We start from the raw sequence: 11,074 nt of genomic DNA, 5'->3' as shown, positions 1-11,074 counted from the left end.
TTGGAGGTGGAACTGCTGTGTAGCAGTCAAATCGGTGAGCAGCTGCTCTTGCGATCATTGTCAAGAAGATATACCCGCCCCACTTGCATTAGAAGTTCAGAAGGAGAAAGTGTAGGCTATATACACATAATTACTCTCAACTTGAAAAATCATGAAATAATGTGGGTTTCTATCATCATAATGGAGGTGTAGATTACATCTCACATTCCACTGTTTTAACTTGTAAACAAGGCTGCATGGGATTTCTCTTAAATGAAACTCTGTGCAACCAATGGTAATGTATAATACCAGGAGCCGCTTGTGGATTTGACAGCTCTAACACAGTTCCACCTCTACCACCGCCAAAACAACCAACTAAGACACCTCCAAAACAACCGCTAGGCGGATGTCGGCTGAAGCGGATGTGATTGAATAGAGCCCTAAGTCAACACAGACGATGAGAGAGAACCAGAGGGTCATTGTCTGTGGGGAATTCCAAAAGGAACTACAACTCTTATTCCTTCATATTGGCCCGATCATGGCTTATATGGCCCAGGTTCTAGATTTCTTACACGCTACACATTTCATCACCGATTTAGCCTGAGGTAGTTGGTAAATACTAGCTTTGTCTACCAGGTCATTGTATGATCCATTCTGTCACATGATCAGTTATCATAGTACCTGACAGGCTGAATGTCTATACTGTAAGTCCCGTGACAGGGACATCCATCTCTTGCTCATCCATCTCTCCCTCATCATCACTAGAGCGAGAAAGGCCTCCATCCATTGCCCGCTAATTAAAAGAGCTCCATTGTCATGTGGACAAGCCGCTGCTCTCCTCTATGTGGCAGCTCAGATCAGATGACTATGATGACAGGCGAGGGTGGAGTGGAGCCATAGAGCCAGGGGGCTCTGTGACTGGGGGCAGGGGGGAGGAGGGTGAACTCGGGGGATGAGGGAGGAGGAGGAGGGGGGGGTGTCTACACTCACCACCTGTTCTCTGACACCAGAAACCCTTATGATCCACCTGGATCACTTACGTGGACTCACCTGCACCCGCCCCTCCTGAGTACAAAGCTGATGTCCTGAACAGCCATTGTACAGTGTCTTGCAGTGTCTTGAAAAACGTAATCGGGAAAGAATGCGATAAATCCATTGGATTCACATACTCATACGGTATAGAATAGCAACTTAATACAACATTACTGATTGCTATGTCAGTCATTTTCAGAAAAAACTTGTCATCACTGGCCACATACTCAGAGCTAAAGAAACACACTCCTTTGGAAAGAAATAACAAACTGCCATACCTGTTGTATTTATGAGTCTGAGGCCTGAGTTTAGAACAGTCACAGCTAATGCATGCTTCTCACAATGACCCCCTCGGGACCCTCATTTGTCATAACGATAAGTCATAACTTACCATAGAACAGCGGAGTGAGGGAACGAAAGAATGAAAGAGTGGAGAACCTGCCCAGTACAACATGTAGTGGGTGATCTGAAAGTGACGTTGGATAAACAAACATGGTGCCATACATTACTGGGTGGGTGTGTGCATACGGTTGTGTGTGTTTCTCTCTGTGTGTGTGTGTGTGTGTGTGTGTGTGTGTGTGTGTGTGTGTGTGTGTGTGTGTGTGTGTGTGTGTGTGTGTGTGTGTGTGTGTGTGTGTGTGTGTGTGTGTGCGTGTACGTGCATGTGTGTACAAGACGTTGGATAACCACACAGAGAGCTGCACGTTGTGGCTGTATCTGGTTGCCTGACATGCTCAGTGTTAAACCCCACCACGTTGACAGGGTGAGAGGGAAACACACACACACACACACACACACCACCGCTACATAAAGCACAAAGATAGTAGTCATGGCTAGCTTTAAACACACCTGCTTTCCCCCCATTTGTCTCAGTTCAGATGTATCATGCTTTTCTCCTTCCATACAGCCATCAATCCATGTCTTTTGATCTATGCATTCATCATTCCGTATGTATGTACAGTAAGCTTATGTAATGTTGTCTCCATCTGGAGCCATTTTTACATGTATTTCTGTTTATCAAATAAATTGATTCATTTCATGCATGTTCCAACTCCAGCATGGTCCAGTATACATGTGGCGAGTCATGCCCACCTTGAAGTAAACACCTCATCATATTCTCATTAATGCTTCTCTGTCCAGACTTGTCTCAAACTAGACGTAACATAGTAAATGTAAATCTGAGACTCACAAATTAGTATGATATGCTATGTTTGTTATGGTTGCATGAGACAGATGGTTACTTAAGGCAAAAACAAAAGTAGGGTGGTTGGTCGGCCGTATATCACGAACGTCTAGCTAGTTTGAATCTCATCACGGACAACTTTAGCATTTTAGCTAATTAGCAACTTTCAACTACTTACTACTTTTTAGCTACCTTGCAAGGACTTAGGATGTTAACCCTTCCCATAACCCTAACCTTAACCCTTTAACCTAACTCCTAAACTTAACCCTAACCCTAGCCAAGCCACCTAGCTAGAATTTGTAACATGTCATGTTTGGAAAATTTTGCTAATTCATAACATAGTCTACATTTTGCAAATTCGTAACAAATTATATGAATTGTAATTCGTAACATATTATACGAAATGGGTAATGGACATCCACAAATTAATATATACCATACGAAATGTAACATCTCATACTATATGAAGTTCTCCGATTTAAGTACAGAATAATACTACTGCTCTGAGACCAGGTTACTCCGTCCCACCTGCCCCCACTTCTAAACTAACACATTACCTCTACCCACCTGCCCCCACTTCTAAACTAACACATTACCTCCACCCACCTGCCCCCACTTCTAAACTAACACATTACCTCTACCCACCTGCCCCCACTTCTAAACTAACACATTACCTCGACCCACCTGCCCCCACTTCTAAACTAACACATTACCTCGACCCACCTGCCCCCACTTCTAAACTAACACATTACCTCTACCCACCTGCCCCCACTTCTAAACTAACACATTACCTCGACCCACCTGCCCCCACTTCTAAACTAACACATTACCTCGACCCACCTGCCCCCACTTCTAAACTAACACATTACCTCGACCCACCTGCCCCCACTTCTAAACTAACACATTACCTCGACCCACCTGCCCCCACTTCTAAACTAACACATTACCTCGACCCACCTGCCCCCACTTCTAAACTAACACATTACCTCAACCCACCTGTTCCCACTTCTAAACTAACACATTACCCCGACCCTCCTGCCCCCAAGGCCTCTACAGCCAGCTCAGGTAATGAATAATTACTCATAGAGGTCCTGACTTTTCTTCTGGCTTGTTTGCATGTCGCCCCATTGTGCAGCACTTTGGCTCTCTAATGGCATTAAATATTGATAACTTCCTTTGCCTCTGTGAACATTCTGTGTGTTTGGAGTCTAGCTGTGTACAGAGTGGGAGTGTGGGTGCGTAAGGCTGCAATAGACTGTGGCGTCATGGAGTCAATATAACTGTCTTGCACAAACTCTTTTGCGCAAACACCTGGTTGTATGTGTAAATGTGGTTTGACAGGTGAATAAACTGCAGGTGTGCGTTTGTCTGTTGCTGTTTGTGTGCGTGGGTGGGTAAGTCAGGGTGTATGTGTACATGTGAGGACAGTGTGAGTGAGTGTTTCTGTTTGGATGAGAGAAGGGCTGAATTCAAGACACAGTGGTTTGTTGAATTGGTGTGTGTGTAGGTTAAGGGCAGTTGGCTGTAACAATGTCTTTGTGTCTGTGTACCTCAGAGCGCGGGGGACACAGTCTGTAATGGGGGGGGGGGGGGATAAACAGCGGTCTCCTCATTTATTCATAAGGCAAATAGAAACTGCTCACTGAATAGGAAAAAGTGTTGATTATTAATTTACAGCTATTTGTTTCAGACCACCAAGACTTCCTTTTGGAGCAAAAATAATATACCTATAGTTGTCTCCTCTATGTCGATCTCTATCACCTCGTCGTTTTCTGTTGTTATACTTTCAATATATCAGGCAAGACCAGTGTACATTCAAATAACATACAATCTCAGTCTATGGTTGTCCTGAGCTATGGTATTGTTATGTAATTTCACTCTAATAGAAATACACATAGGAAAATGACCTAAGCAATGAAATAAAATGACATTCAACCATTTTAAAATCTGTCTAGTCAAAGATCATTTTGATTAGAAAAGGAAAAAGCACTCCCTTACTGTGCTGTCACCAGGACTAGTGGGATGTCATGTCAGTCAGGGCCACAGAGGCTCCGGGGAGAGAGTGGTAGGGCGAGGCAGGGCCTGACAGAGCCTTCAGGCCCTGGTTTTCATCCCAGGGAAAGAAAATGGGAGTTTAACATAAACACGCCTTTTATCAGGTGTCAGGAACGATAAAGCGTCTTCTGAAGAAGAGCTTTTCTTGCTTAGGAAGGATGCGTGAAGATTACTGCAAAAGTTGAAACGCATATGTTTGGAAATTGTCCTTCTCCCCAGAATATGTTAATTGCCCAGTTTATTGGTGTGCTGTCTTTTTTTAGGCCTACACAGGCACAGAAGTGGCAGATGAAAGTAAGAACAAAAACCTTTTTCCCCCACATTGCATGCAAACCATTTGTGAAATGTTCTTTTGATCACATCCAAACAATTGGTCATTTCATGAGAACCACTAATGCATCTTTAAATGCTAAACCAACAGTTATTTTGGCAGGGAAAGAGAGACATTTCTTACGTCTTTCACACCAGGCCACTATTCTTATTCTTCTCTTCTGTCACAATAGGGAAAATATGCTTGTGGTGGTGTCTGCTGCTCTGAGCCCGGTTTCCCAGAAGCATTTTAAGGTTCGTCGTTGGAACTTCGTAGGAGCTTAGTTAAATATCCGAGCTGTTTCACAAAACCATCATTATTACCGTCGCATTCTTCATCTAATGCCTACCTCAGACCACTCGTAGAGTGCCAAGTGCATTGTTAGATGCTTTTTAAATGCCCTCCTGTGTCACTTCATACCGAAAAGATGTCCGCTGAACATAGAATCATATCGTTTATCCATCTTTAACTTCAGAACAAAGTTGACTACAAATACAAAGTTTCCCAATAAATGACTGGGAGTTTATATATACAGGGTGGGACTCTCTTCTTTATTTTTTATAGCTTACAGTTTATTCGCCTTTAGTCAGCACCTCACCTTTACAAACTTTTACAGATACACAATTGAGAGCATCTTGTCAGGCTGTATCATCGCCTGGTATGGAAACTGCACCGCCCGCAACCTTTAGGCCCTCCAAAGGGTGGTGTGGTCTGCCCAACGCATCATCTGGGGCAAACTACCTGCCCTCCAGAACACCTACAACACCCGAGGCCAAAAATATTATCAAGGACAACAACCACCCAGGCCACTTCCTGTTCACCCCGCTATCATCCAGAAGGCGAGGTCAGTACAGGTGCATCAAAGCTGGGTCTGTGAGACTGAAAAACAGCTTCTATCTCAAGGCCATCAGACTGTTAAATAACCATCACTAGCACATTAGAAGCTGCTGCCCTGTATACATAGACTTGAAATCCCTGGCTATTAGGGATTTAATAATAATAATTGGAACACTAGTCACTTTAATAATGTCTTTACATATTTTGCATTACTCATCTCATATGTATATACTGTATTCTATTCTATTCTACTGTATCTTAGTCTATGCTGCTCTGACATTACTCATCTCATATGTATATACTGTATTCTATTCTATTCTACTGTATCTTAGTCTATGCTGCTCTGACATTGCTCGTCCAAATATTTACATATTCTTAATTCCATTCCTTTACTTTAGATTGTGTGTATTGTTAGATATTACTTGTTAGATATTACTGCACTGTTGGAGCTGGAAACACAAGCATTTTGCTACACCCGCAATAACATCTGCTAAACATATGTATGTGACAAATAACATTTGATTAGATTTTCTACACAAAATCATTTTCTATGGGTGTGCAGCAGTTCATGCTTTTTATTACAAATACAAAGCTGCCAATGTCTTTGCAATTGATACAAACTATTGACATAAAAAGATGATTCAAATGAAAACCAGGATGAAGGAATTCAAATAGTTCAAACAGTAGGCTATAGGCATATTTATTCAATCTTATTGAAATACATTTCATGTTCAATCATTTGAGATCTATTTTGCTACTAGTAGGCTACTCTCTGTAATTTGTCTCAATACATTTCATGATGTGTAGCCAAACATGTGTGCAATGATGTGCCAAATTCGTGATTTAGTGCATTTTTATTGGGTAAGCATTAAAATAAGTCCCCTCAATATTTGCAGCTGTAGGTGGTTATATCTCTCTAGGAGATGATCCGTCGTCAGTATTGCGAAATAACTATAATGTTAAGGTCAGATTTGAATGGAGAAAGCTGATCCCGAGAGCAGCGCTCCCTTTCTTTCGATCCTATCAGTATCGAAAAATGCTCCAATGACACAGTTAGCGACTATTCTCTGTGCGTGGAAAAATGCATCGTCAAAACACTCGTAAGCCTAAGTTTTATCGCTATCGGGAAACTGGGCCCTGGTCCTTCAGACAGAGGCTTAGTCCCAAATGGCGCCATATTCCCTTTAGAGTGCACTACTTTTGACCAGGACCCATAAAAAGTAGTGACCTATAAAGGGACTATGGTGCTATACGGGACACATACAGAAACACCAAAGAGAACAGAACAGAGAAAACAGAACAGAACCCTGTAGGTACTGTAGGACCCTCAGTCCCTTGCTGTTTTTATTAATGCTGGGTCTGGAGCATGCCTCACACAGATATTTGCTCAGACTATTAAAGGGATTTAGGGGCTCTTTCCTGACATCCAGAGAAAACAGAGGGCTGATCTCCTCCATGTCCTCTGTGGGGCAGGACCAAGCTGTGTGGCGGTGACTGTTGCACTGTGTGTGCGTGTCTGCGTGTGCGTACATATCCCTGTGTGTGTGCCTCTCCCATTCAGACCACCACGACAGTCTCTCCTCCATCCTTCAAAGGGCTGTTCTCTGATCCGCCTGTCTCATCAGTTTATGTGTGGTGGCCTGGCGTGGCATATCTGATGCCCCCGGCACGTATTTCAATGGAGCGCCACACGCAGGAACCCATTTTTCTGGGGAGGCTGGACTGTTTCTGCTCTGTTGTATGGAGAAACAGACTCTGTGCGTGTGGATAGTGGAGCGTTTGGGTGATCAGAGAGGCTGAGAGGGGCGGGTGGCTTACTCCGAGTTCTGGGGGCTCTGGGGATAGAGGGAGGGTTAATTGTGCACAGGTGACTCTGTGCAGGTACTTCAACACACCAGCTGCTGTCCTGGCACGCACAGACACAGACAGATGGTGGTGAGAAGAGAGATGGTGTGTGTGCTTGGAGTGTGGGGTGTGTGTGTTAGAGAAAGAGAAAAAGAGAAAGACAGAGGGATAGTGAGAAGGTCAGAGTGAGAAGGAGAGAAGGATAATAAAACAGAAATGCTTTTCTTTTTCAACAGCATCTCTCTTTCTGTCTGTTTTTCAATAAACCACATGCAGTCAAACAGTGGTCTTTATTTCTCTCTGTTCGTGCTGCTATTGATGTTGAGCTGAATATTCTCTGACCTGGTCTGTCTCTGTCAGTCTGTACAGATGTTTGCATCCAAAATGGCACTCTATTCCCTACACAGTGCACTGATTTTGACTTGGGCCCATAGATCTTTGGTCAAGAGTAGTGCACTACGTAATAGGGTGCTATTTGTTCCACAGAAGATGTTACGCTTTCATTTCCTCCTCCGTTACCCTCTCGCTCCTTCAGAGAGAGACAGGAACATGGATATGTGCCCCAAATGGTACCCTATTCTCTATATAGTGCACTACGTTGATCTGGTCAAAAGCAGTGCACTATGTAGGCAATTGGGTGCTATTTGGGATGCAATTCAGTTTATTTCCCTGATAAACGTCTCTGAAGAGGCTCGCTGATCCAGTAAGAGAGGAATAACAAACAACATCCAGAACGTTAATGATCTAAATCAGGGTTCCCCAACTGATGGCACATGGGTCAAATTTGGCCTGCGGATGGTTTTATTTGGCCCCCCAATTAGGAACATTTTCATTGGTGGACATGACAAATGGTAAAAACACCAGGAAATCATATCCAAGTGATTTTAATTTTGGAAATCTGTCCCAGGTATTCCCAGTTATAATAGAGAGATGTGATAGTGTGCAAATGTAAGCAAGGTTTGAAATGATGATGTTTTAGTCAAACATTATATCGGTTTGAGCTTTTTGCAGTCAATTTACAGTCTACAAATGATTTGTAATTATGTTCCGGCCCCCCGATCATCTGCTCGAAAAAGAACCTGTGCCTTTAGGTCTTTTAGACTTTCAGGTCTTCTTCAATGACGATCAACACGGTTTAACTTCCCAACTTTAGTCATACGCTTTGATGTCGAGAGAATTGCTCACATCTGCTAAATGGTTCCCACAGGGTCAGACAGTGACATGCTTTCATTATATATTCATCTAAATCAGAAGTTACTTGAAGGTGTAGCTACTAAGGGGTTATTAACAACTGTAACATCTAGTGGCGCAGGAGAAGAGGTAGAAGTAACGCTATGATGCTGAGATTCCTTATGCATATGAAAACAAATGCATTTGGAGACAAAATTGAAGAGAAATGGTAGCAGAGAGAGAAAGAGAGAGTGAGAGAGGGAAAGCAGGAGAAAGTGAGAAAGAGAGAGAGAAAGAGGGAAAGAGAGAGAGAAAGAGAGAGTGAGAGGGAAAGAAAGAGAGGGAAAGTGTTGATGGAATTTATAGCTTTAAAGGAATGATTAGAAAACTCCACTCAGAAACCATATAATTCTAGGAGGGGCCAAGTAGTTGTGGCCTAGGAGCGGCTAGATAGTTGTGGCCTAGGAGGGGCCTCGGATAGGACACTTTGTGGCCTATTGGATAATAAATAATGAAAAACATTTTTTGCAATAAATAGGCATAGAAGTTGAAGATATACTAGCAGAACACATGATAAGACTATTTGTTAACCAAGCCCATATGTCCAAGATTTTATGCCTTACAGGTGAATTACAGGAGAAGGTGATTCACTCAATCAAGTCCCTGAGGAGAATAGATGGAAAGCAGCCCCGTTGAGAGGGGCCATACCAAGTACTCCTGGTGATAGCCTTCGCGGTGAGAATAGCTGAAAGAGCTACCTGGTTTCATATCACAAATTGCAAGAGGGTAAGACACACTGACACTGTCGAACAATCACAGAGTTAGGAGAAGAACCGATGGAAATAGGGTTCGGGGGTTACCTCTCTAACGAAGATTCCCTGACCCCGCCCTATCCTCCCTGTGTGTGTTCATAGAAGTGAAAGTGTGGGCTGGCCTCTAGCTGAGGATATGTTCTCTGGGAAAGGGTGGGGCTTTACAGGAGTGCTGATTGGTCTGAGCTGTCTTATTGTGGGAGCAATATTCCTAAATACACCATGACCCATCCCGAGAATGCAGAAGGTGGTAACTTGACCCATAGTTTAGATGATGAGGATTTTGTATTAACCAAGCATAAGAGATCACTTGATCTGGATAAACAGGAAGTGAGAGTGGAAATTGGGAAGGATGTCTCAGTGGAGGTCTATGTAGACCAAATGGGGTCTCTGACTCCTTGGCAGACTAGGACTATGAGCCATTATGGAAGATATCTGTGCGGGTCCCCATGTAGTTCATGGAAGCAGGTCATAGCCCACACAGAGAGAGAGGGCTATATGAATCCGCTTACCCAGTATGGAAGGAGGTGGAGTATAGTGAAGGTGAGGGTTTTTGACTGAGAGAAGTATTGCATAAAGGTACGAATTACCGTAAAAAAACGTAAAGAAGTGTGATAACATGCGTCTTGGTGAGAGGTGTAGGAGTCAGGCGCAGGAGAGAGCAGGGATGTCTGAGAAGCGTGTTTAATAATATAGTGCAGCAATACAAAAACGGCACAGACAAAAATCCCAAAACTACACTCTCGAATAATCAGAAACTCGTGCAAACACACGGAGGAACAAACACAGTTCCGACACTTTACATACATGTGCGTAATAGCGAAAAAACAACAAACATCAAATACAATCGAGCGCAATGCACACAAGTCTAATCCTGCACGAATTATGGCAGGTAACAGGTGCCCTATATACTCACAGAAATCAAAGCAATTGAAAACCAGGTGTGAAAAGGAACACAGACAAAACAACCAGAAAAAGAAAAAGGGATCGGTAGCGGCTAGTAGACCGAACAGGGAGAGGAGTTACCTTCGGTAGAAGTCGTGACAGTACCCCCCCCCCCCCCTGACGCGCGGCTCCCGCAGCGCGAAGACGCCGGCCTCGAGGACGACCCGGAGGACGAGGCGCAGGGCGATCCGGATGGAGGCGGTGAAACTCCCTTAGCATAGGTGGATCCAGTACGTCCTCCACCGGCACCCAGCATCTCTCCTCCGGACCGTACCCCTCCCAGTCCACGAGGTACTGAAGACCCCCCACCCGACGCCTCGAGTCCAGTATGGACCGAACTGCATACGCCGGCGCCCCCCCGCACCTCATCTTCTTGAAGCGGACCAGCCACCACCGGCCTGAGGAGAGACACAAGAAAAGAGGGGTTAATACGGTAATACGGGGGGAGCTGTAACCTATAACACACCTCGTTTATTCTCCTCAGGACTTTGAATGGCCCCACAAACCGCGGACCCAGCTTCCGGCAGGGCAGGTGGAGGGGCAGGTTTCGGTGGTCGAGAGCCAGACCCGGTCCCCCGGTGTGTACACCGGGGCCTCGCTGCGGTGGCGGTCGGCACTGGCCTTCTGCCGCCCTTCGGCCCGTTTAAGGTACCCGTGGGCGGCCTCCCAGGTTTCCCTTGAGCGTTTCACCCAATCGTCCACCGCAGGAGCCTCGGTCTGGCTCTGATGCCATGGTACCAGGACCGGCTCATAGCCCAACACACATTGGAAGGGCGACAGGTTCGTAGAGGAGTAGGGGAGTGAGTTCTGGGCCATCTCCGCCCAGGGGATGTACTTCGCCCACTCCCCTGGCCGGTCCTGGCAATACGACCGCAGAAACCTACCCACATCCTGGTTCACTCTTTC

This window comes from Oncorhynchus kisutch, linkage group LG25, assembly GCF_002021735.2.
Source record: "Oncorhynchus kisutch isolate 150728-3 linkage group LG25, Okis_V2, whole genome shotgun sequence".
NCBI lineage: Eukaryota > Metazoa > Chordata > Actinopteri > Salmoniformes > Salmonidae > Oncorhynchus > Oncorhynchus kisutch.
This window is presented reverse-complemented; position numbering follows the sequence as displayed.